The 27,082-nt window shown below is 36.9% G+C and overlaps 1 non-coding gene across 1 annotated transcript; it reads right to left on the reverse strand.

The window, feature by feature from the left end:
• Nucleotides 1-10,613: 10,613 nt before the first annotated feature.
• Nucleotides 10,614-10,726, reverse strand: LOC113624222 (U5 spliceosomal RNA). The gene has a single exon (XR_003434267.1). It is a non-coding gene; the product is annotated as a U5 spliceosomal RNA (small nuclear RNA).
• Between the last annotated feature and the right edge of the window lie 16,356 nt (nt 10,727-27,082).

Genomic DNA, 27,082 nt, shown 5'->3' on the forward strand with positions numbered 1-27,082 from the left:
TTACAAGTTAGGTATTATTTCCTTTAGCTTGAAAGCTCTCTCAGGTCATCTTTGCCCATCTAGCTCCTATTCATGTTATAAGAACTGGCTTAAGCTCTTTTTCCTCCATCGTACCCTCGCTCACTTCTCTAGCCCATAACAATACTCCTCTCCTTTGAATAACTTCAATATAATCCATCCCTTATTTTAGTATATAATTATATATCTTCTCTTGTATTATTTTTCAACTGTTTTATATTGTGTCTTTGACTTTCCAGTAAATTGGATAATTTGAACTCCCTTACTTCTTACCCTCTCCATGCCCTACACAGTGCTCCAAAATCTATCTAACTGATTGAAATATCTTATTTTCACTGGTGTTTTCTAAAAAATATTAAATAGCCTAAATCTGGCAAATTAAATGGAAGAGCACCTTCAATATACTCATGGGAAATAATTTAATTGGAAGTTCTTTGAAAAGTATGATGGATGCTGAACAAAAATAAGGTAGCATGACATTTGTTGACTGATATACTAATAGTTATTTATATCCATAGTGTTCTATGTATGCATTTTCTGCCAGTCTGTCTCTCCTGCCCATTTTACTGTCAGTCCTTTCAGAGTAAGGATTAGGTGTTCTTATCTTATGACCCATTAGGCTTACAGCCATGCCATGAACACAGCAGACACTCAACATGAGCCTTTTGCTTGAGAGTCATCCATGGGTAATTGTATGTTCTGTTTATTCAAAGAAACAATAACTGTTTCATGCACTGGATGAAATCCTTTACCAAACCTTCCCTGAGCCTCAGTGCAGCTGGGTCCCAGCGTGTCACTTCCTTTTGTGCTCTAGGAAGACTGGACCCAAGGGCGCCCCACCCCCAACCCCTGCACTCCTCCTGCACAGTAGTTCAGACACATATTTCAGGCTTGCCAACACCCCGATCAGAGCATGCCTTATTTCACAAACAAGAGAATTTGTGTAAAGAGAAGGTCAGAGACTTCTTACAAAGTCACACACATAATCACAGACACACAATGCAGGGAAGCAGAAGGAACGCTTGCTGACGACCAGTCTTCTTTTCAAAGACCCAGATCACACTCATTCCTTAAATTATAATAAATGTGGATGAAAGACCTGTACCCTTTTCAGCCCCAGGAAACAGGAGATCAGGAAGACACTCAGCTTAGACTCAGCACAGCTGCCTTATGCCACCAGTGTCACTAGCAAGCACTTGAGACAATTCAAAGAGCCCTTTATTCCTTTCTACCAGATGAGCCTCTATTTCCTCTACACCCTTATTTTCTCTCTGCCCATTCTTTGCTTACCCTTTAGGTTTGTTCTCATCTATTCCTGAGACCTGCCTATACCACCCCTGCATTATTCAGACTGGCGCTCAAGATGATTTTTAGCCCACAAAGGTATAAAAGTATGTCCCCTTATAAATATTTTCCATTAATTATTTTTGTATAGAAGGCAGAAAAAATACAAACGAGTGTGTCATTACCAATATACTATGTCTTTATGATAAGACACAAACTATTAAAGAGGTATGGAAACAACACAAGCCTTTAAGAAGAGTATGCCAGAGAAGTCTTTCACCCAAATTCTGGGATGCCAGCTGGCAAGATGGGTAAGGATAGCTCAGTAGATGCCAGGAAGGTTACACTTAATACAGGTACAAGGATGGTATTTCGCTTCTAAAGCTCTGGTTCATGTCTGGCATGAGACAAAATACAATATTAAAAAAATTAATAACAGTATAACTTTATAGCAGGAACAACAAATGATGGCCAGATATATGTCTGAATCTACTGGTTTAGGTGGGTTGTTTTTGCAAGGTTAGGGCTATGCTATCATCTCAGCTGTGAAAAACTTGCTGCCCCTAATACATGGAAAGTCATGTTTGCCGAAGTAACGAACCAGACTGAATGGGCTCATGAGACCACATTCCCCTATAATTCTTTGAAAGGAGCCTAAAAGAGTAACATTAGAAAAAGAATGTAGGCAAGCATGAATTACCTATGGTAGAATCTAGAAAAATTAGAAGTGAAGATAGAGAAATAACTACTGCTTTACTCTTGAATGTGAACTTACTGAGGGAAATGCTGACATTTAAAAAGATATTTGTATTTTCATACCATTACTTGGAAGATTCTTTAGGTTTAGAAGATAATGTGTGAGATAAAGGAAGCAGCACACAAAAATCACTCAGTGTGTTTCAAGATCAGAAGTGACATGTTCACCAAAAAAAGAAGGAGGGAGGCATCGCTCGATGAAGCCAGAACAAGTGGCCTTGGTCACTCCATGTCAGGTTTACACCGCACACAACAGGCATATGGAACTAATTAGTCCACGAGGTGGAGTGAGCTGGACATGTTCAAAAGTTTTGGGGAAATGCATGGCTGACAGATTAACGCTGGGATATTAAAGGAAGATTGGAAATATCTCTAATCTTTTCAGTGTTATCATCACCGGAGCAAAGTATGCCCTCCACACAGTACTTCTTGGTGATTCTATTAGGGACAAAAACCTGAGTTGAACAATGGCACTATTAGTAGTAGTGATAGCAGCAGAAGCAACAAATTTTTACTGAGATGCAGGCACTGTATTGTGTGCTTTATGTATGTATGTATGTATGTATGTATTTGGCTGCACCGGGTCTTAGTTGTGGCATGAGGGATCTTCGCAGCAGCATGTGGGGTCTAGTTCCCTAGTTCCCTGACCAGGGATCAAACCCAGGCCCCCTGCATTGGGAGCATGGAGTCCTAACCACTGGACCACCAGGGAAGTCCCTGTGCTTTAGTTATATTATTATATTTAATTCTTACAACATTTCTATGAGGACGGTATCTCCAGTTCATGCATGAGGAAACTGAGGTCTACAGGAGTTAGGTAATTTGCCCAAGTCACTGAGCTAGTAAATGGCAAAGCCAGGATGTGAAGCCAGGCTTATGTTTTGCACCTGTAGGCTAAATAGGCAGAGGAGTTCAGGCTCTCAGATATTCAAAACAGTACCTTCCAAAGCAAAATTCTACATCGAATGGGAACGAAATCATAGAAGATATTCCTTTGTATTACATTGTTACAAATGATGCTTTAAAAATACTAAGAACCACTGATCATTTCAGTTATGATGGTTCTATTTAAAGTATTATTTCTATTCCATTTCACCAAAAGTCATATTATTGATAGTCATATAGTCATATTGTCTGTTTGATGACACATCAATAGTAAAATGACTTTTAAATTGTCTGTTGCTTAACGTGACTATTCAAAACCCAGGTATTAAGTGGATGGATGTGTGTTCCACAAGGAAAGCTCAGTTTTCAAACAGGCGGGAAACGGATGCTCAGTGGGTACTTGGTCGCCGCCTCCCACTGGGTGAAACGTCAAGACTGCAATAAAATCACATCTAATCCCCGGGTCAACCGAGTTGGGCTGGGGGGATAGCTGTTCAGACAACCCAAAACATGAATCAATCCTAAATATTTACAAATACTTTATAAGTTTTTAAGTTATTCTGGCATCCTTAGATAATTCATAAAATTAACTCCTATCCCCAGAGGACCCAATCAACCTCTATTAAACGAGGTGCCCTTAGAAATAGGTTGAAGAGAGTAAAATAGCCCTAAATTGAAATACCTCCATGGATAGTCCTCAACATGGGTAATCTCCATTTGGATTATTGAAGGTTGAGTGACTACAGGTGGAAAAACTAAGCTTTCATTTGCGTGATCTGCCTTCCCCACATAGTATTAAGCAACAGGGTGGAGTTAAATAAGGGGCTTTAGGCTATCATTAGTATACAAATATTCAACCACAGAAAACAGGAGCTGGTGTTGAAAGTTACCCTACCATACATAACCATACCACTGCTACCGCTACACTTGTATAGTGCTTTCTATGTACCAGGCACTATTCTAAGTGCTTTTACGTTTATCAAGTCATTTATTATAACCCATTACAATCTTATGAAGTAAGTACCGTTATTATTCCCATTTTATGGATGACGAAACTGAAGCACGGAGATTAAGCAATTTGCCCAGGTCTACCCAGCTAGAAAGTGGCAGAGTTGTGATTTAAAGTCATGCAGTCTAGGGACTTCCCTGGCACTCCAGTGGTTAAGACTTCATGCTTCCAATGCAGGGGTCACGGATTCGATCCCTGTTCGGGGAACTAAGATCCTGCATGTTGCTCGGCCAAAACAATAAAGCGCCAGCATCTGTTCTCTTAACGCACTGCACTAAACTGTCCATAAGAACTGAATAAAAACCCCTGGGAACTCTGAAGGATGATAGTGCTGTTTGGGTAACAGGCAAACCATAATCTATCCACTACCTTAATCAAAACACACTGGAAGTTCAGATGAACAAAATAAACTAATAGCTTCCCCACCAACTAGTCATTTCAGTCAGCCTGACCTGAATTAGCTTTGTTAATATTCCAAGTTGGCTTTGGGAATATTACCCAGTCTATCTAGTCTTGATTGGAATAATTCTTCAATATCAAAGGATAAGTCTTGGTTGGTTTTCTTGTGTCTTGCTGCCTCCATGTCAAAAACCCAAAGGAAATAAATGTAATTCAGGATATAACGAAAAGATCAAACCTGCCATGAAACAAACCATTTGGGGAGCTAATCTGGCAGTTCAGACAACCCAAATCTCCACCCTTTGGGGGCTTGGTCTTGCTAGTGACTACAAATGTGTTCTTTCTACCCCTCTGCCAGCTAAGAAAGCAAAACTGGCTGTCCAAGGCTTCTGCCACTGACCATATGTGCTGGAGTGGGCGAAGGTCAGGGAACGGCAGAGGCAATTAATCACGCGATATTGGGAGGGTATCTCCTATTTGTCTACTTTTCTTATGGACCAAAAAAAACATTTCTCCTGGAAGGACCTACACAGCTGACACACAGACAGTCAGGCTGCCTAAGATCCCATGCCATTTTTTTATAAGAGAAAAAAATCACAAATTATATTGCACCCTACAATTTGATTTTAGAGGAGGATTTCCTTTCCCTTAAGAGGTCTTGGCTCCATGTGAAAGACAACAGACGTTCTATCTGTGAGGAACTAGAAGAAACGCACAGTGTTTTGCCTTGGATTCTCATTAGGAAAGCTTTCATTTGAAGCAGATGGCAGAATTTTTGGCTTCTCATGACACAGTGAAGTAACTTTAGTTTCTTTCCTCCTGTTTTTAACCTGGAATAATGACTGCAATGGGAGAAAGACAGTCTTTTAGATTTCATGGGGGAGTTCTGTGGATTCTCCTCAAATCTTGGGACAAAACACCTTACCTCAAATAGAAATTGAACAATATTGACTGATAGCCTGACTTTCCTAACACTGCCTTGAATCTGAAACAGAAGAGAAATATCTGTTAAAAGACACAGTTTCTGCCTTCCAGGAGGTGAAACCATAATTGAAAAGAAAGTAGATACAGTTTCACACACAAACACATAAATATGTATATAAATGTGAGAACACTTTAATATGGTGGCTTCTCAAAAACAATAGAAACTCTGTAAATAAATGGGAGACTTAGTATTATTTTAAATAACCCCTGTCGTTCTGGGTTTAGGATTGCTAATAGGTGTCTGTTAAGTCAAATCTGACGTAGGAAGAGGTCTATTTCTGCTAAAACACCTTTAAGTAAAGAGGTCATTGGATAGCTCAGAAAAAGAATTAAACAGCTTATATATATTTTAAAATTTTTAAAGGGAAACTTGCTATTTTAGGCTGAAGTTAATATGTGTGGAGAAGGTAGAGAAAAGACTAGTTTCCTAATGAAAATGGAGACCTGAATAATATTTCTTTAAAACTAAACTAACATTGGGAAAATCCTAATTTAAAAAAAAAAGGATAATAAAAAACCAAAAAGCATTCAGTGAAAAAAAAAATTCTCCTGACAGACTAATAAGGACTTTAATATGATAATCTGGTGTTTATCTGTGCTTTGCTTGTGCAATTGCAGTTTTCTCAGCTATTATGCAAGAGCTGTAAAATGAATACCTAATTGACTCCTGGAGAAAAGTATTACTACTGAAATGACTTAAGCAAACACATTCCGAACTAACAAAGTATTTTAAAATAATTTGAACTGAAAAATGAATGACAGCTAAATGACTGCCATTAACCATCCTACAGGTGCCCCCGGCCATGGCTCATTTTGTTTTTATCGAACACCCACCAGCCGTAGGCCAGCTTCAGCCGCAGTATGTCAAATACTTTGGTAACTTGAATTTTTCTCTCTCACCTGCCAAAATTGCCTGTGAACTTGCAGTACTACTCTATCTACTGCTAGGTGAACTCAAAACAGAGAATGTCCTCGGCTTCCGTTTCTAGAGAGAGGTAATGTGCTTCAGTTGTTTGAAATAGGGTAAGTAAAATGGAACAAGAGGTAGGCACATTGGCCTCAACAATTATTTAGTCAGGAGACAAAATCAAAGCTGGAGAAGAGCTGGAAAAGGCAACTGAACTCTCTCCTGCTTGACATTAAGACGTTTTCTGGATGTGGATCTCCAATTCGTAGAAGTTTATATATCTTTTCTCTTAAACTACATAGGAAGTGTATACAGAAGGATATAGCCAGTACATTCTCATATAATTTTAGGAAGAACTTCTTTTATTCTATGAGATAGTATTTTTTAAAACCATAAAGAGAAGTGTTGAGAGTTTGGAAATAGGGAATAGAAATGTTCCAGCCAGAAAATAAATCTGGACCATATTGACTACTTCCAAAGCATCCTTCTTTCAGCCTTTTCGTGTCCCACTCCATTCAGGTTCTCAGCTCCACCTGGGCAGCTGCCTCCGTGGTCGCACAGAGACTCTGTGGAGCGGAAGCAGGCCACCTCTCAGACATTCAGCTTTTCCCTGGGGCTGGTTGTTTGCATCCATTCTCCAAGCTCTTGCAGACTTCCTGGGTCCTAACTCTGGTAATTCTGTTTTTCTGGCTTAGAGGCACCTGGTCCTAATTCTGGTAACTCTGTCCTCCTGGTTACTATCCTTTCAATCACCTGGCTTCTCATTCTGCCTGCCGTCTTCAGCTGCTCTGACTTAGGCTGGCCTACTAGCCTGTACTACTATTTCTGGGACCTCCAATACTACTCAGTTTTGTTTCCAAGGTCCAGCTTCTTATCTAGTATGCCGAGCCTTTATTTCTGCACTTCTGGACATAATACAGGTGCATCCGAAAGTAATTTGCCAAAGTGTTAAGTGATGACTTGCATGTAGCAAAGTCAGTTCCACTGCAGGGAACGCCAGCTCCACATTGGATATTCTACTGCTTTAAGTCACTTGGCCAGTCTAGTGTACTGCATCTTAATAATACAACAAATGACCACAGTAGGTTAGAATCCTAACCTCTTCTAAGGAGCAGCCCCAGCTATATAATCCTGGGATTGGAAGGAATCATATTAGTTCAGCTTCTTCTCTGCTTTTAAAAGCATTATTCAGCATGACTAGAATAAAAGTCATGTTTGGAATCTTTATAAAGCAGAATTCTGATCAGTTCATTTCCTGAACGAGAATCTTGAAAGCTTCCCATTGCCTGCTGAGCTACAAAGTGAGGGGTGCAAGCCTGGGATGTGCAAGATGAAGCACGGAATACAGGAAGAGAACACTGGAATATCTATGTTTATTTACATTATCCTGTTACATTTCTTTTTTTGTATATTTTTATAGAATATATAATATGTCGATATAGTAGTGCACATATAGTTTATTAATAAATGAATATACATATGCTGGGGTAAATATGCAAAAAAATTTACGGCTATAATCAAAAATGTTTGGAGGACAGTGGCTTTTAGGACAATGATTACCCCTTAGAGCAGCATTTAAGGTACCTCACAACATACCTTCAACCTGCCTTTCCTGCTACCTCACTCACAAATATTACCCCAATCGGGGCACCCTATGCTCCAGTTACACTGAAGTACTGGACTGGAAGTTCTATGACGGCAGGAATCATGAACATCTCACTCACACTTTGGATACCCAACCCTTAGCACATTGCATAGCATCTACTAGACACTGAAGATATATTTACTAAATGAATGATCAGTTAATAAAACAAGCTTTGTAAGCACATTGTGCTATTTCATATATCTGTACCTTTCCACTTATTGTGCTGTTTGGAATGTCCTTTCTTTCAGCCTCAACCTGGGGAACACCTATAAAACTAGATTTCTTCATCAATGCCTCTGCCCCTACCACATAGTTACTTACGTCCTATTTCGGGCTCCCATACATCTTTCTAATTATTTATAATACATGTTTGTCTTCTTTAATATCTCTCTGTATCCTCAGATCCTGGCATGGTACTTATTAGCACATTGCAGGTACTTAATAAACACTGTGGGATGATGTGTAAGTGAATTTCTAAACAATTATTAATCTTTAAAAGGCATTAGAATGTTTCTGCTTCTAATGATGATCAAAAACAGTACAAGACTTGACCCCCAACTGTAAATAACTGGACTAAATATATGAAACCACTGCTTTCAGCTACTAGACAACAGGCAGCACAGGACTGTGATCTCCAGGAGAAGGGAGAAAAATGCAGTGAGTCCTAAGATCACTCCAAGCAGAACATGGATGACTTGATGAGTTAAGGAGGTAGAGATGGAATTAGGGGAGGCTAAGGTGGCTGGAATTTGCAGGAGAGAATAGCAGAGAGGACAGAGCAATGCAAAAGCAGAGATTCAGAAATTTGTACAGGGTCCCTCTTGAATCCTTGCCCGAGCGTTAAGCTGTGATTCCATAGAGTGACTCTATGAGGCTGGGCAAAGAATGTCAGGCTGCAAGATGTTCCAGTTCCATCCAGGCATAGTGGAGAGATATCACTGAATACTGAAGGCATGCAGTGAAAATGCCAAAACATAAGACAGTAGTAGGGCTTACCTAGCCATAAAGGCTACTCTAGACATGCCCAACAAAGCTTAAAAACAAAAACAAGCCTGGAAAGACTCAAGCTGATCCATAAGCAACTGAACTGAATCTACTAAGTGAAAACAAAACTCAGACCTTCCACAATGTAATGTTCACAACATCTTGCATCCTCAAAAACTTACTAGACTTGCAAAGAAGAAAACAATGTGATCAAAAACAAAAGAAAATTTGATCAATAAAACAGACCCAGAAATGACAAATAGATTTAGCAGAACAAGAAGTCATAAAAAGATATTACAAACATATTCAAGGATTGAAGGAAAACATAAAAATAATGAGAGAAATGGAAACTATCAATATAAAAAAGGAACCAAATAAACTTTTAGAGCCAAAAATATACTACATCTGAGATTTTTAAAATTCACCAAATGGAGCTTAACATCAGATTAGTCAACGGCTGAAAAGATTGGTAATAGTAATTAAAAACTCACCAAACTGAAGGAAAGAGAGAAAAAAGGATGAAAAAAATTGAACAGAGCTTTGGTGATGTGTGGGACAATATCAAGTAGTCTAACGTACACATAATTGAAGCCCCAAAAAGGACTGGGGAGAGAAATGGGTGAGAAATATGTTCCAAGAAATAAGTCCCAAATTTGATGAAAATTTTAAACCAAAACATATATGAGGCCAGCAAACCCCAAGCAGGATAATTACAAAGAAAGTCATATTAAGGCACATGATAATCAAGCTACTGAAAAACAGTAATAAAGAGAAAATCTTTTCTTACACTTAAAAATTTTTTTTATCGAAATACAGTTGATTCACAATGTTGTGTTAGTTTCAGGTGTATAGCAAAGTGATTCAGTTATATATATGTTCTTTTTTAGATTCTTTTCCATTATAGGTTACTACAAGATATTGCATATAGTTCCCTGTGCTATACAGTAGGTCCTTGTTGGTTATCTATTTTATATATAAAAGTGTGTATATTTTAATCCCAAACTCCTAATTTATCCTTCCCCCTCCCTTTCCCCTTTGGTAACCATAAGTTGCTTTTCTATGTCTATGAGTCTATTTGTTTTGTAAATAAGTAAGAGAAAAATCTTAAAATCAGCACTTCCCCTCCAAAAACACACAGTATATTCTGAAGGACAAAGATAAGAATTACCACCGACTTCTCATTAGAAATAATACAATCCAGGGAACAATGAAATGACCTCCTTAAGATGCTAAAGAAAAAGGCTATCAAACTAAAAGTCTTTATCCAGAGAAAAATTTAAAGAAAAAAATACCACTTGGGCTTCCCCGGTGGCGCAGTGGTTGAGAGTCTGCCTGCCGATGCAGGGAACACGGGTTCATGCCCCAGTCCGGGAAGATCCCATGTGCCGCAGAGCGGCTGGGTCCGTGAGCCATGGCAGCTGAGCCTGCGTGTCTGGAGCCTGTGCTCCGCAACAGGAGAGGCCACAACAGTGAGAGGTACCGCGTACCACAAAACAAACAAACAAACAAAAAAACCCCATTAACCTAAAATTCTATGTCCAGTGAAAAGAAACTTCAATAATGAAGGAAAAAATAAAGCCTTTTCCTGACAAATGAAAGATGACAGAAGTGATTGCCAGCCAACCCGCATGATAAGAAATGATTAAAGAAGGTCTTCAGGTGAAAGGAAATTATATTACATAGAAACTCAGATCTATATAAGTGAATGAAGAGCACTGGAAATGGTAAGTATATGGGTAAGTATAAACATTTTTCTTGTTTTTAAGTTACTTTGAAAGATAACTGTTTCTGTTCTTTTCCACGGAAATCTTTAGTAAAAGGCGAAAGATTTATACAGCAGAAACTAACACAACATTGTAAAGCAACCACAATCCAATAAAAATTAATTTAAAAAAAGACAACCTTTTAAAGCAAAAATAATAATGTATTGTGAGGTTTATGACACATGCAAGTAAAATGTACAATACCAATAGCATATAGGACAGTAGAAAGAGTGGAAGTACATTTTTGAAGGTTCTAACATTATATGCAAAGTAGTATAACACTATTTGAAGGTAGATATCAGTTAAAGTTATATAGTTTAAAACTTAGAGCAAACACTAACTTTAAAAGAGTTTAGTCACTAAGCCAATAGTTGAGAAAATGGAATACTAAAAGATAATTACTACAAAAGAAGACAGGAAGAAAAAGGACCAAATGCGACAAGCAGAAAACAAATAGCAAGTTGTAAACTTAAGCACAACCATATCGACAATTAAATTCAGTCCAATTAAAAGCAAAATTTGTCAGTGGGTTCAAAATCCAAGATCCAACTGTATGGCTGTCCACAAGAAATGTACACAAAATATGAATTGGTAGATAGGTTAAACATAGAGGCTGAAACAAGATATACCATACAAACACTAACCATGAGAAAATTAGAGTAGCTATATTAACATCATACAAAGTAGACTTCACACAAGGAATATTACCAAGAAAAAGAGGGACATTTCATAAGTATAAAGGAATTGATTCATCAAAAAGACATAACAATCATTAATATGTATGCAACAAATATAAGAGCTTCAAAATACATGAAGGAAGAATGACAGAAATGAAAAGAAAAATAGACAAATATGTAATTATAATAGGAGATTTTACAACTCCTCTTTCAGTAATTGATAGAACAAGTAGGCAGAACATTAGTAAGGATGTAAAAGAGAAGAATAATACTATCAACCTACTTGATTTAACTGACATTTACAGAACAATACATCAAACAATGGCAAAATACATTTTTCTTTCAAATTCACATGGAACATTCACCAAAAGAAACCATATGAACGACCATAAAACAAGTCTCCATGAATTTAAAAGAATGAATTATCCAGAATCCATTCTCTGACCAAATTAAAATTAAGTTAGAAATGGGTAACATAAAGATGTCTTGAAAATTAAACAACACACAGCTAAATAATCCATAGGTCAAAGAATAAATCACAAGAAAAATTAAAAATATTTTGAACTGAATAATTAAAATATATCAAAATTTGTTGCATGTATAGTACTTAGGAGGAAAATTTGCAGCTTTGAATGCTTACATTAGAAAAAAAAGGTTTAAAAAAATGACTTAAGCTTTCACTTTTGGAAGCTAGAGAAAGAAGAGCACATTAAAACTGAAGTAATTAGAAATAAGGAAATAAAAAAGATAAAAGTAGAAAGCAATGAAATAGAAAAGAGATAAACAATAGAGAAAATCAATGAAATCAAAAGCCAGTTCTTTGAAAAGATCAGTAAAATTGATAAACTTCTAGATGGACTGACGGCTCAAGAAGAAACAAAAGAAAGAAATGAAATACAAATGTTGGGAATGAAAAAGGAGACATAGCTTCAGTTCTTATAGATATTAAAAGTGTAATAAGGGAATATTATAAATAAGGAAATTTGGAAAATAAACCCATGAAAAGGAAAAATTCCTTGAAAGACACAATTGTCAAAACTGACACAAGAAGAAATAAAAAATCTGAAGCCCCCTATCTATTTAATTGAATCTGCAAATAAAAACTTTTCCGCAAAGAATACTCTAGGCCAAATTCCCTAGTGGTCCAGTGGTTGGGACTCTGTGCTCTCACTGCCGAGGGCCCAGGTTCAATCCCTGGTTGGGGAACTAACATCCCATGAGTGGTACAGCTGAAAAAAAAAAAAAAGAATACTCTAGGCCAGATGACTTCACTGGTTAATTTTATCAAGCATTTAGGGAAGAATTACTATCAATCTTATACAAATTCTTTCAGAAAGAGAGAAGAGGAAAGGACACTTGCCAATTTATTTTATGAGTCTAGCAATACCCCGATACCAAAACCAGACAAAGAAACTACAATAAAACTTCAAGAAAAATATAAACCATTATGAGTACTGTGAACATAGATGACATAATCCTTAGCAAAATAATAGCAAATCAAATTCAGTAATATCTAAAAATGATAGTATCTTATGACAAAATGGGGTTTATCTCAGGAATAAAAGGTTGGACTAACATTAGAAAATCAAATGTAATTTACCATATTAACAAAACAAGAAAAGCAATATAATTGTCTCAAAAAATACAGGAAAGTTGTTTGACACAATTCAACACATATTCATGACAAAATTTCACAACAAACTAGAAATAGAAGAATACTTCCTCTTTTGATAAAGGGCATCTACAAAAACCCCTATACTTAATATCATAGTTAATGGTAAGACTAAATGCTTTCCCCTAAGATCAGAAACAAGACAAAGATATCCACTTTCAACACTTCTATTAAGTGTTGCACTAGAGGTCCTGGCCAGCACAATAAAGCAAGAAAAAGAAACCAAGGCATACAAACTAAAAAGTATGAAGTAAAACTGTCTCTATTCATAGAAGATAAAATCTTGTAAATTTAAAAATCCTATGAGACATGCTCTCACTCCCTCTTGCGAGAGCACCACAATCAGAACTAATGGCTGAACAATCATCCACAGGAAGACGCCGGAACTCACCAAAAGATACCCCACATCCAAAAACCAAGGAGAAGCCACAATGAAACGGTAGGAGGGGCGCAATCACAATAAAATCAAATCCCATAACTGCTGGGTGGGTGACTCACAAACTGGAGAACACTCACACCACAGAAACCCACCCACTGGAGTGAAGGTTCTGAGCCCCATGTCAGGCTTCCCAACCTGGGGGTCCAGCAATGGGAGGAGGAATTCCTAGAGAATCAGACTTTGAAGCCTAGTGGGATTTGATTGCAGGACTTTGACAGGACTGGGGGAAACAGAGACTCCACTCTTGAGGCCACACAAAGTAGTGTGCACATCAGAACCCAGGGGAAGGAGCAGTGACCCATAGGAGACTGAACCAGACCTACCTGCTAGTGTTGGAGGGTCTCCCGCAGAGGCGGGGGGTGGCTGTGTCTTACTGTGAGGACAAGGACACTGGCAGAAGAAGTTCTGGGAAGTACTCCTTGGCGTGAGCCCTCCCAGAGTCCACCATTAGACCCACGAAAGAGCCTGGGTAGGCTCCAGTGTTGGGTCGCCTCAGGCCAAACAATCAACAGGGAGGGAACCCAGCCCCACCCATCAGCAGACAAGTGGATTAAAGTTTTACTGAGCTCTGACCACCAGAGCAACAGCCAGCTCTACCCACCACCATTCCCTCCCACCAGGAAACTTGCATAAGCCTCTTAGATAGCCCCATCCAACAGAGGGCAGACAGCAGAAGCAAGAAGAACTACAATCCTGCAGCCTGTGGAACAAAAACCACATTCACAGAAAGGTAGACGACATGAAAAGGCAGAGGGCTACGTACCAGATGAAGGAACAAGATAAAACCCCAGAAAAACAACTAAATGAAGTGGAGATAGGCAACCTTCCAGAAAAAGAATTCAGAATAATGATAGTGAAGATGATCCAGGACCTCGAGGGGGAAAAAAAATGGAGGCAAAGATTGAGAAGATGCAAGAAATGTTTAACAAAGACCTAGAAGAATTAAAGAACAAACAAACAGAGGTGAACAATACAATAACTGAAATGAAAAATACACTAGAAGGAATCAACAGCAGAATAACTGAGGCAGAAGAACAGATAAGTAACCTGGAAGACAGAATGGTGGAATTCACTGCTGCAGAACAGAATAAAGAAAAAAGAATGAAAAGAAATGACAGCCTAAGAGACCTCTGGGACAACATTAAATGCAACAACATTCACATTATAGGGGTCCCAGAAGGAGAAGAGAGAGAGAAAGGACCTGAGAAAATATCTGAAGAGATTATAATCGAAAACTTCCCTAACAAGGGAAAGGAAATAGCCACCCAAGTCCAGGAAGAAAAGTGAGTCCCATACACGATAAACCCAAGGAGAAACACACCGAGACACATAGTAATCAATTTGGCAAAAATTAAAGACAAAGAAAAATTATTGAAAGCGGCAAGGGAAAAATGAAAAATAACATACAAGGGAACTCCCATAAGGTTAACAGCTGATTTCTCAGCACAAACTCTACAAGCCAGAAGGGAGTGGCAAGATATATATAAAGTGATGAAAGGGAAGAACCTACAACCAAGATTACTCTACCCGGCAAGGATCTCATTCAGATTCAATGGCGACATCAAAAGCTTTACAGACTAGCAAAAGCTAAAAGAATTTAGCACCACCAAACCAGCTCTACAACAGATGCTAAAGGGACTTCTCTAAGTGGGAAACAAAAGAGAAGAAAAGGGCCTACAAAAACAAACCCAAAACAATTAAGAAAATGGTAATGGAAACATATATATTGATAATTACCTTAAACGTGAATGGATTAAATGCTCGAACCAAAGACACAGGCTCGCTGAATGGATACAAAAAGAAGACCCTTATATATGCTGTCCACAAGAGACCCACTTCAGACCTAGGGACACATACAGACTGAAAGTGAGGGGATGGGAAAAGATATTCCATGCAAATGGAAATCAAAAGAAAGTTGGAGTAGCAATACTCATATCAGATAAAATAGACTTAAAAATAAAGAATGTTACAAGAGACAAGGAGGGACATTACATAATGATCAAGGGATCAATCCAAGAAGAAGGTATAACAATTATAAATATATATGCACCCAACATAGGAGCACCTCAATACATAAGACAACTGCTGACAGCTATAAAAGAGAAAATCAACAGTAACACAATAATAGTGGGGGACTTTAACACCTCACTCACATCAATGGACAGATGATTCAAACAGGAAACACAGCTTTAAATGACACAGTAGACCACATAGATTTAATTGATATTTATAGGACATTCCATCCAAAAACAGCAGATTACACCTTCTCAAGTGTGCATGGAACATTCTCCAGGATAGATCACATCCTGGGTCACAAATCAAGCCTCAGTAAATTTAAGAAAATTGAAATCATGTCAAGCATCTTTTCTGACCACAATGCTATGAGATTAGAAATGATTTACAGGGTAAAAAAACACAAACATATGGAGGCTAAACAATACGTTACTAAATAACCCAGAGATCACTGAAGAAATCAAAGAGGAAATCAAAAAATTACCTAGAGACAAATGACAATGAGAACACGACGATCCAAAACCTATGGGATGCAGCAAAAGCAGTTCTAAGGGGAAGTTTATAGCTATACAAGCCTACCTCAAGAAACAAGAAAAATCACAAATAAACAATCTAACCTTACACCTAAAGGAACTAGAGGAAGAAGAACAAACAAAACCCAAAGTTAGCAGAAGGAAAGAAATCATAAAGATCAGAGCAGAAATAAATGAAATAGAAACAAAGAAAACAATAGCAAAGATCAATAAAACTAAAAGCTGGTTCTTTGAGAAGATAAACAAAATTGATAAACCATTAGCCAGACTCATCAAGAAAAAGAGGGAGAGGACTCAAATCAATAAAATTAGAAATGAAAAAGGAGAAGTTACAGCAGACACCACAGAAATACAAAGCATACTAAGAGACTACTACAAGCAACTCTATGCCAATAAAACAGACAACCTGGAAAAAATGGACAAATTCTTAGAAAGGTGTAACCTTCCAAGACTGAACCAGGAAGAAATAGAAAATATGAACAGACCAATCACAAGTAATGAAACTGAAACTGTGATTAAAAATCTTCTAACCAACAAAAGTCCAGGATCAGAAGGCTTCACAGGTGAATTCTATGAAACATTTAGAGAGGAGCTAACACCCATTCTTCTCAAACTCTTCTAAAAAATTGCAGAGGAAGGAGCACTCCCAACCCCATTCTACGAGGCTACCATCACCCTGATACCAAAACCTCACAAAGATGTCACAAAAAAAGAAAATTACAGACCAATATCACTGATGAATATAGATGCAAAAATCCTCAACAAAATACTAGCAAATAGAATCCAACAACACATTGAAAGGATCATACACCATGATGAAGTGGGATTTATCCCAGGGATGCAAGGATTCTTCAATATATGCAAATCAATCAATGTGATACACCATATTAACAAATTGAAGAATAAAACCCATATGATCATATCGATAGATACCGAAAAAGGTTTTGACAAAATTCAACACCCATTTATGATAAAAACTCTCCAGAAAGTGGGCATAGAGGGAACCTACCTCAAGGTAATAAAGGCAATATATGACAAACCCACAGCCAACATCATTCTCAATGGTGAAAAACTGAAAGCATTTCCTCTAAGATCAGGAACAAGACGAGGATGCCCACTGTCGCCACTATTATTCAACATAGTTTTGGAAGTCCTAGCCAAGGCAATCAGAGAAGAAAAAGAAACAAAAGGAATACAAATTGGAAAAGAAGAAGTAAAACTGTCACTGCTTGCAGATGACATGATACTATACATAGAGAATCCTAAAGATGCCACCAGAAAACTACTAGAGCTAATCAATGAATTTGGTAAAGTTGCAGGATAGAAAGTTAATGCACAGAAATCCTATAAACTAATGATGAAAAATCTGAAAGAGAAATTAAGGAAACACTCCCATTTACTATTGCAACAAAAAGAATAAAATACCTAGGAATAAACCTACCTAGGAAGACAAAAGACCTTTATGCAGAATATTATAAGACACTGATGAAAGAAATTAAAGATGATACAAACAGACAGAGAGATGTACCATGCTCTTGGTGGAAGAATCAATATTCTGAAAATGTCTATACTACCCAAAGCAATCTACAGATTCAGTGCAATCCCTATCAAATTACCAATGGCATTTTTTACAGAACTAGAACAAAAAAATCTTAAAATTTGTTTGGAGACACAAAGACTCCAAACAGCCAAAGCAGTCTTGAGGGAAAAAAACGGAGCTGGAGGAATCAGACTCCCTGACTTCAGACTATACTGCAAAGCTACAGTAATCAAGACAATATGGTACTGGCACAAAAACAGAAATATAGATCAATGGAACAGGATGGAAAGCCCAGAGATAAACCCACGCATATATGGTCAACTAATCTATGACAAAGGAGGCAAGGATATACAATGGAGAAAAGATTGTCTCTTCAATAAGTGGTGCTGGGAAAACTGGACAGCTCCATGTAAAAGAATGAAATTAGAACACTCCCTAACACCATACACAAAAACAAACTCAAAATGGATTAGAGACCTAAATGTAAGACCGGACACTATAAAACTCTTAGAGGAAAACATAGGAAGAACACTCTTTGACATAAATCACAGCAAGATCTTTTTTGATCCACCTCCTAGAGTAATGGAAATAAAAACAAAAATAAACAAATAAGACCTAATGAAACTTCAAAGCTTTTGCACAGCAAAGGAAACTACAAACAAGACGAAAAGGCAACCCTCAGAATGGGAGAAAATATTCGCAAACGAATCAATGGACAAAGGATTAATCTCCAAAATATATAAACAGCTCATGCAGCTGAATATTAAAGAAACAAACAACCCAATCCAAAAATGGGCAGAAGACCTAAATAGGCATTTCTCCAAGGAAGGCATACAGATGGCCAGGAAGCACATGAAAAGCTGCTCAACGTCACTAATTATTAGAGAAATGCAAGTCAAAAGTACAATGAGGTATCACCTCACACCAGTTAGAATGGGCATCATCAGAAAAAATCTACAAACAACAAATGCTGGAGAGGGTGTGGAGAAAAGGGAACCCTCTTGCAGTGTTGGTGGCAATGTAAATTGATATAGCCACTACGGAGGTTCCTTAAAAAACTAAAAGTAGAATTACCATATGACCCAGCAATCCCACTACTGGGCATATACCCAGAGAAAACCATAATTCAAAAAGACACATGCACCCCAATGTTCATTGCAGCACTGTTTACAATAGGCAGGTCATAGAAGCAACCTAAATGCCCATCGACAGATGAATGGATAAAGAAGATGTGGTACATATATACAATGGAATATTACTCAGCCATAAAAAGGAACTAAATTGAGTCATTTGTTGAGACGTTGATGGACCTAGAGACTGTCATACAGAGTGAAGTAAGTCAGAAAGAGAAAAACAAATATTGTATATTAACGCATATATGTGGAAGCTAGAAAAATGGTACAGATGAACTAGTTTGCAGGGCAGAAATTGAGTCAGAGTTGTACAGAATAAACGTATGGACACCAAGGGGGGAAAGCGTCAGGGGTGGTGGTGTGATGAATTGGGTGATTGGGATTGACATGTATACAGTAATATGTATAACTAATAAGAACCTGCTGTATAAAAAAACAAATAAAATAAAATTCAAAAATTATAAAAAATTAAAAAAGAAAGTAATTATTGATATGGTAAAAAAAATCCTATGAAATCTTCAAAAAAGCTATTAGAATTAGTAAGTGAATATAGCAATGTCCCAGCATTCAAGGTCAATATACACAAAATCAATTGTATTTCTATAAGCTAGCAATAAACAATTGGAAAATGAAATAAAACTGCAATACCACTAACAAAAGCAATTTTTAAAATAACATAAATAATGGGAATAAGTATGCACACTATAGTGGATGAACAAGATCCGTTTACTAAAAACTATGAAGACCTGTTTACTGAAAACTATAAAACATTACTGATGGAAATTAAAGAGAAATTAAATAAATGGAGTGATATATTATGATTATGGATGGAAAGACTTTTAATATGTCAATTCTCTCCAAATTTATCTATGGATTCAATGCAATTCCAATTAAAATAGCAACAGGCTTTTGTGGGAATAGAGATTGCCAAGATGATTGTAATATTTATATGAAATTCAAATAACCTAGGATATCCAAAACAACTTTTGAAAAAAGAGAACAAAATTAGATGACTTACACAATCTGATTCCAAAACTTATAAATCTATAATAATTAAGACAGTGTGGTATTGGCATAAGGATAGACATATAGGTCAATGGAGCAAAAGAGAATCTAGGAAGAGATCTGAACACTTATGGTCAATTGATTTCCAACAAAGATGCAAAGGTAATTCGGGGGCGGGGGGGAAGGATAGTCCTTTCAACAAATAATGCCATAACAACTGGATATCAGTATGAAAAAAAATGAACTTTGACCCTTATATCACACCATATTAATAATAAAATCCAAATGTATAACATTCCTAAACTGAAAAGACAACAATTCATACTTGTAGATGAAAACATAGGAGAATAAGATTCATGATGGTAGTGTGAGCAGAGATTTGTCAGGACACAAAAGGCACTAGCCAAAAAGGAAAAAGGAAATAAAAAAGACAACTTAGCCTTCATCAAAATTTAAAACTTTTGCTCTTCCAACAACACTATAAAGAAAACGAAAAGGCAAGTCCCAGACTGGGACATATTTGCAACTCATATATCAAACAAATGACTTGTTTCCAGGTTATATAAAGATCTCTTACAATTTGATAAAAAGAAGGCATACAATTCAACTAGAAACTACACAAAAAATTTAAACAGAATCTTTACACTTCACAAAAGAAGATATACAAACACATAAAATATATCAACATCAGTAATCATCAGGGAAATGAAAATTAAAAGCATAATGAGATAACATTACAAAGCCACTATAATGGCCAAAATTAAAAAGAGTGATCTTACTAAGTATTGGTGAGAATGTGAAGCAACTGAAACTCATACATTGCCAGCGGGAATGTAAAATGATACAACCACTTTGAAAAACAGTTTGGCAATTCCTTAAAGGGTTAAACATATAGCATACATATCACATGGACCCAGCCATTCCACTCCCAGGTATTATCCAAGAATAATGAAAACTTATGTCCATAAAAGATCCTGTACACAAATGTTCGTAAATGTTCCTAACAGCTTGATTCACAATAGCCTCAAAATGGGAACAATCCAACTGTTGATCAACAGGTGGATGAATGAACAAATTGTGGTATATACTCACACAATGCGATACTACAAAATTTTAAAAGGATGAATTACTGATACACAACAATATGGATAAATCTCAAAAAACAATGATTTGAGGGAAAAAGGTACCTACAAAAGAATACATTCTATATAATTCCATTTATATAGAAATCTAGAACAGGTTAAACTAATCTATAGTGATAATTACAGAGATCTGTAGTTTCCTAGGGCTACGACTGGGACCAGGGCTTGGGCATGACAACAAAGGGACATGAGCAAACTTTTCAGAGTAATGGAAACTTTTTATAACTTGACTGGAGCAGTGATTACATAGATCTATACATTTGTTAAAACTCATTGAAATGTACATTTAAAATGGGTACATTCATTGTATGTAAATTGTACTTTTATAAAGTTGACTTTTAAAAGTTAAAAAAAAGCATTAGATATAAGTAAGTGGAAGTTTTCCTTGCCATCTACCATACTAAGAGGAATGAGAAAGCAAGGCCATTTTGAAACCAAAATGAGTCACTTTGTAGTTTATCTTGGATTATACTTTATCTTTACCTTTGCCTACCTGGAGACTGTGGACTTTGCTAGAGAATGATTTATATAAATAACCACACCATCTATCATATTGTTCAAGCCAATGACTTAAAAGTCATACTTGATTCTTACCTTTCCTTCACCATCCCCCTCACACAACCAATCCATCACCATGTCCCCATTTGAATTCCCAAATTATATCTAGAATTCATCTATTTCATGCCATTACAATTGCACCACCACAATCCAAATCACTACCATCTCTCAATTAGAATAATGCAATAATCTTTTATCAACCTTTCCCTATTCCATTCTTGCCCTTTAAACAGTCTATTCTCTATCTAAATCTAATCAATCTAATCTAAATCTAATCAATCTAAACAAAAAGAGTAATCTTTAAAAATACAAATTAGATCATGCTGTTCTTCTGGTTAAAACACCTCAATGGCCTCCCATTGTACTTAGAATAAAATGTATACACTTTATGGTGGCCTGCTAGGTTCCTATATGATGCTGGCTGGCCTCAGGCATCTCCCCAAGTTCATTTGAGGCATTCTTTCCCTTCTTGCTACACTTCAGCTTTAACTAGTTTCCCTTCATTCTTCAAAAAACCAAACAATTTCCGTCTTTCAGGGACTTTGCACTAGTTTTCTCTGCCTAGGATGTGTTCTCTAAGTTTTTCACTTGACTAGACTATTCTCACCCATTAGATATCCGGTCAAATGTCACTTCCTCAGAGAGGCCTTCCCAGACCAACCTATGTAAGAAGCTTCCTCCTGTTCTTTACGCTACTTACCACAATCAGGAACACAGGTAGAGTCTTGGAAAGATAACAATAACAACTACTACTACAGCCTCTAGGTCCTAAAGACTGTCATACAGAGTGAAGTAAGTCAGAAAGAGAAAAACAAATATCATGTATTAATGCCTATATGTGGAATCTAGAAAAATGGTACAGATGAACTGGTTTGCAAGGTAGAAATAGAGACACAGATGTAGAGAACAAAAGTATGGACACCAAGGGGAGAAGGGGGGAGGATGAACTGGGAGATTGGGATTGACATATATACACTAATAGGTATAAAATAACTAATGAGAACCTGCTGTATAGCACACGGAACTCTACTTCGCTTCGCTGTACAGTAGAAACTAACACAACATTGTAAAACAACTATACCCCGATTAAAGAAAAAAAAAAACTACTACTACGTATATTGTGATATCTTCTGCACCAGACACCAGCCTCTGTTTGTAGAACTTTACATATATTAAGTCACTTAATTCTGTATGCAACCCTAGAGGCAAGAACTACTAGAATTCTCATTTTACAGATGAGAAAACTGAAGCACAGAGGAGTTGAAAAACTTGCCCACGGACATACAGTCAAGAAAAGGTGGAGCCTGAATCCTAAACCAGGCAATCTGGCTTCAGAGTCCATGGTCTTAAATATTAACCTTGTTGGAAGAAGGAACCTTTTTATTTTGAGACAGAGGTTAGGAATTAAAGATTAATGAAGATATATTTAAATTAGGAGGAAGAAAGGAAATTTGATATAACTCATGACTCTCTCTTTCACAGAGAACCAGAAGTCCAAGTCATCTATTATGCCTAATGATATTGGCTAGAGGCAAGGTTGGGGAATTGAGGAAAGAAGTACATATTTGAAATAGCTCCTGTGGGGAATCGGTAAACTGATCACCAGGTGGTACCAAGGGGTCACCTGAGGCTAAAAATCATAAATATAATGGTGCAATCAACATTTATGCATTTTCTTTCAGCAGCATTTAGCAGTCCAGGAGCAGAGAGAACCAATTGTTAGCTTTATTATGTGGTTGGTGATTGGATGAGTAAGCATAAGAGAGGGTCAGGGGATGAGAGTTTTAAGGGTGCTGATGAGAGTGCTATTGAAATGCTCAGCTTGGCTGGGCAGGAGGAGGAGGAGTCAAAAATAAGCATCAAAGAACAATATAAAAACAGCTTTGAGGAGGGAAATGTGTGTGTTTAGAAAAAAGGAAAGAAACGTATCAACATTTTTTTTTTTTTTGCGGTACGCGGGCCTCTCACTGCTGTGGCCTCTCCCGCTTCAGAGCACAGGCTCCGGACGCGCAGGCTCAGCGGCCATGGCTCACGTTAAGTTTTTTTTTTTTTTTTTTAAGAATGGGGATTTTGATGGGCAAGATTGGCCATGGATTATTGCTTGTTGGGACTGGGTGATGATTACATGGGGTTCTGACCAAACATGGCTATCTTAAAAAGCAGCAAGGAGAATCCATTTGAAAATATGATCTGATGTTGAAAGGTTTATTTCCCACACATTATAACTGGTATCCCAAGCAATGTATACCTATGAAACCACAGGGTCAGAGTTCCAAATCCAGTGTTAAGTACATACACCAAAGGCGCTCTGTTTGCAAATCGAGGTCTACAGAAAGGACTTAACTACTGTAGGTCTCCAAGGTGCTAGCCCTTGTCTCATTCAGCAAAGGAGTTCTCTAGTAGCCTGAAATCATTTATACATGTAAAATATTGTCATTTTCATCCCTTTAGAGGGGTCAGCAATTACCAACTAATAACACCAGAATGTAACTGTAGAAATTATATAACTTTGTTACAAAATATGAATTATAAATATGCACACATTTGCAGATGCATATGTACGTACCTACACAAATATAATCAGTTAAAATCATTCTCATTTATAAAAATGAAGAGGTACAACAAATTGCAAATTATTGTAAATGAGTTATATGCCACGTAACTCTGCTGAATATCAAAAACTTTAAATCAGAAATCTCAATTATCTATATAATGTAAAAGTACACCCGTAATAGTTTTCTAAGGTTAGTGGAGGTTAAGACTATTCAGTAATCTTTAAGTGCAAATGCAGACTTGAGTAATGATATTTTCAATACCTCAAACAAGTATCCCGAAAAACTTTTCCAAGGTCAAAAATGAAGCTTCTCAAAGATACCCTGTCTATATCATTTAAGACAAGATTAACTGCACTGTTAATACATACATGTTTTCACTCTTGTGTTTATATCCCTTCCATTAAAAGCTGCCTCAGTTTCTTGGGTAAAAGGTCATGGAGTAAAAACAACGGTAGCTTCCCTAATCCCCACGGTTCCCAAACTATTATGAGAAGTAAGCAGATCTGAATATACAGTAGTCTGGAAGAGAAGCAGTATGTCAGAAAGGCTCTTTAACTTTATCATAAATGAAGTAATCAATAACTACATGAAACACTGTCATCAATTATATATGAAATAGAATAAAAGGTAGTTGTACAAAATAACTGCTTAGAGAAGCAAAAAATAAAATAAAATAAAAAGTAGGTAGAAGCACTGAGAGCCTTACTGCTGAACTCTGCAGAAGGCGCCTTCAAATAAATATTTCAAACCTTCATATGAATATTTTAAGCATGACAACTACACATAAACACACAGCCAAAGTGCTCAAATCCACTCAAGAAAGACTATTAAGTCATCAACTTGCTCCTGACAGGATCCACTGAATATGGCAACAGTGAGAAGTCAGGAGACAGTTGGAATCATTTCAAGACTGCTAATTTAACTTGTCTTAAAACCAACCAATGCTCAACGTGTCATCATCAATGTCATCTCATCGCAGTCTGAAAAGCCTTCGACCTAAAGCAAAAAGGTCCCCAAGTGCCACCCTTCTTGTCTACTGGTTGAAAATCTAATTGGTTCTGCTGACAGGCTTGGGAATTGGTAGGAAGGCTGTTCAGTTAATCTCCAAGGGCCAGCAAAGAGCTCAGTATCCATCTCTGAGCTTTGCTCCCTGGCTGTCGTAAAATGACTCTGATGGCAGTGCAAGCTCTTATGCTTCAGCTGTCTTCTGACTTCTGTTAAGTCAAATTCAATAAAGTTTGTCACTCAATAATCTGAGAGCTACCCAACAAAACCTCTTTGATCAATAACAGCTTGCCTGCTTGCACTTGGGAAGGTGACCTATTAAAGATTAAAAACACACCTGCTGCTTGAAGCAAAGAACATCTTTTTTTACTTTTAAATGAAAATTCATCCATTAAAAGCAGTTTAACTATTAAAAGTGTATATAAAGCATTGCATAGGAGAAATAGGAATGAGATAAAAAGAACAGCTCAGATATACTTTCTTGATGTCTGAATAAAGGCAAGTTTGATATTTGTATGCTTCTGCTATATTTGCTTCTTGTATAAGCCACCTTTATCCCATTTTTGCAATTCAGAATCACATACTTATTTGTTGCCTGTGTATAGACAAAGCACTGGTACTGTAACATTTTATTCAATCCTTAATCAAAACAAAGTAATCCCTCGTCCTATGTCATCTCCCTTTCTGCAGAAACATCATGAATGCTCATGCTGGGAAAATGCATTGTATTCTTTAAAGTCACAACACTCTTTTTATTTAAGTGGTTTTCCTCACTCACCCACACACATTAGGTCAGGCTGTGACAAGGTAGAACTCCAGGTAACTTCAAAATTAAGATACAGCTCAGTGAGCCCAGGGAGCAATATAAATTATTGGAGAAAAGTAAAGAAATGTTAATATTTATATCTCACACTCAAGCCTCCCATCTTTATGATTAAAACTCTTTTAGAATTTTAATAATATAATTTTATAAAACATCCCAATAGAACTTAAAATTTCATCAAGATTTGTTCTTTTTTAAGAAACAAAATTGTAGAACTCTTTTAAATTTTTTTACCCAAGAGCAGAGAGCAGCAGAGCTTGGGCCTTTTCCCTTATCTAAGGAATGTATGTCTAGGATGCATTTTGTTTGCAATCCAACAATAATAATTGAAATGCATTATCATATTACAAAGGACACTATATAAATAGAATAAGATGAAAACTTTTACAGAGCCACAATTATGGGTCAATATTAATAAAAGATTCTGCTAGAATGTAACTTTGAGTTTCCTGATTGTCAGCTGCTCTCACCATGTAGCAGATGAATTTCCCTGTCCATCTCTGAATGTATATATATCAAATCAGTCTTTTCTGTGGGTATTTTTCATAAAGTTTAAACATGTTTATATTGTAAGGCATTAATTTTCTCCCATGACATTCACGGTACTATCACATAGAACATATGTGACAGGGAGATATGGATTACATCTCCAATAGCCCCTAATAATTTCATCATAGTCTCTTTGAGCTCTGCAGCTTTTTCCTGATCTGAATTAATCACTTCTCCCCTTCACTGGCTATTATCTCCTTAGTTTTGTGCTTCTGGTTTTCCAGTTTCTATTTGAAATGTCTTCATCAAAGCAGCTGCATACAGAAACATGAGTTCATTTCTGCTTTCATTGGTCTTCTCCTGATCTGTGTGATATACATAGATCAAGGTTTTTGACTCCTGTATGTAGCAACACATAAAGTCCAGAAAGGCCAACCTAATCTAATTAAGGTTTTCTGACTAAAATAAGGTAATTCTTCATGTCAGTTGAACCCTGGGATGAGGTGACTCATTTCAGAGGATATCTGAGTTTGCTTAAATGTATAGTTATAATGAGGTTGAGCTGAGGACAAGAAATGTTACTGTTTGTGATCAAGAAACGATCATCTTTTTTGGTGAATCAAAAAAAAATATTGTTGAAGGTTCTCCTATTAGTATATACGCGGCTTGTGATTGAAAAGCCTTTAAGTCATCTAAATCAAATGACAAATTAAAGTGGGTTACAGAATATTAGAAATAGAGACAACAAAGGGACAGGTACTCACCAGAGCTCTCCTTCCACGGGACAGCAATTGCTTGGCAGATAAATGCAAAATTTTTTATAGGTCTAAAATAGGTTGGTATGTAAACAGGTACCTTAGGGTA

The sequence above is a fragment of the Aethalodelphis obliquidens genome, unplaced genomic scaffold, assembly GCF_003676395.1.
Source record: "Aethalodelphis obliquidens isolate GAN/ISIS:26980383/991018 unplaced genomic scaffold, ASM367639v1 scaffold12, whole genome shotgun sequence".
NCBI classification, from domain to species: Eukaryota; Metazoa; Chordata; class Mammalia; order Artiodactyla; family Delphinidae; genus Aethalodelphis; species Aethalodelphis obliquidens.